At 41.1% G+C, this 969-nt stretch overlaps 1 protein-coding gene across 2 annotated transcripts in view; it reads right to left on the bottom strand.

The window, feature by feature from the left end:
• The window catches only part of LOC132955164 (DELTA-thalatoxin-Avl1a-like), a 3,032-nt gene extending 2,566 nt beyond the window's left edge, over window positions 1-466 (bottom strand). Inside the window, exon 1 of one of the 2 annotated variants that reach the window (XM_061027917.1) lies at window positions 193-466. The gene's annotated coding sequence lies outside the window, so the exon portion shown is untranslated. The remainder of the gene's footprint in view (window positions 1-192) is intronic. The other variant, XM_061027916.1, reaches the window with a different exon arrangement.
• Window positions 467-969: the final 503 nt, after the last annotated feature.

The following is a 969-nucleotide window of genomic DNA, read 5'->3' as shown; positions in this document are numbered from 1 at the left end:
TACTGAAAAATCAGGCTGAGAAGAACGGAAAAAATCCCACTGTGACACAGACTCAGATAAGCATGCATCATTGTGAAGATCAGCATCACTGCTAACTATCATTACACTCTGTCGTCCACTTTTATTTAATTTTAAAATGTGCTACTTGAGGAAAAAGCAAGGCACAAATATGTCAAAAGAAAAAGCACTTACTGTCGTTTCTGTCACACACACAGGATGGAAGAGAGTCCTCTGAAAACAGGTCTGAGGTTGATTCAGAGACAGGTTCAAAGTCACACCCTCACTGGCACAGTCACACCTCACACACAGCCTGAGCTCACAGGAGGAGTGTCTGTGCTGGGTTTTAAAAAAAGAGAAATCTGCTCCAATATATTGAAGCTTATGTGTGAAAGTTTAAAACTTTAAGTCCACTGAGGAGAGAGACCAAAGAAAAGACAGAATATGTGAATCAAACAACTTATTACTGAGATCACTTTAGGACAAGTTGCACAGGCGTACAACAGATCAACTCTTTGACAGTTGCTCAGTGAAATACCTGAACATCTCAGAAAAGAGAAGCAGCCACACCCGTCATCCGACGATGATGATGATGACGACGCATCTTAGATGAAGACCTCCCGAACCAGTTCACCTGAAAGAACACATCATGACAGTTAGTGATTCATTATGTTTTTAAATCCTTTTGTTTACATGCATGTCTGTGTTTCACTGCAGACTCAAGATTAACTTTTCACGAGTCAAGAGTTGATGAACGAGCAACAGAACAGCTTTGTTGTATGAGAGAAACTTGTTCCAGTATAAACCAAATGGGAGTGATGGGAATCAAGTTCTCAAGAAGTTGCCAGTCCATTGAGCAGAGAGTCACACAGTACCAACACACTAGACAACAGGGCTACCCTGCAAGTTCAAATGATTACAGAAAGACACATAGTACAACCGCAAAGACGGAAAAAACATCCGCAAAGGGAT

This window comes from Labrus mixtus, chromosome 21, assembly GCF_963584025.1.
Source record: "Labrus mixtus chromosome 21, fLabMix1.1, whole genome shotgun sequence".
Taxonomy (NCBI): domain Eukaryota; kingdom Metazoa; phylum Chordata; class Actinopteri; order Labriformes; family Labridae; genus Labrus; species Labrus mixtus.
Note: the sequence above shows the minus strand (reverse complement) of the source record. Positions and strands in the feature narration are given on the sequence as shown.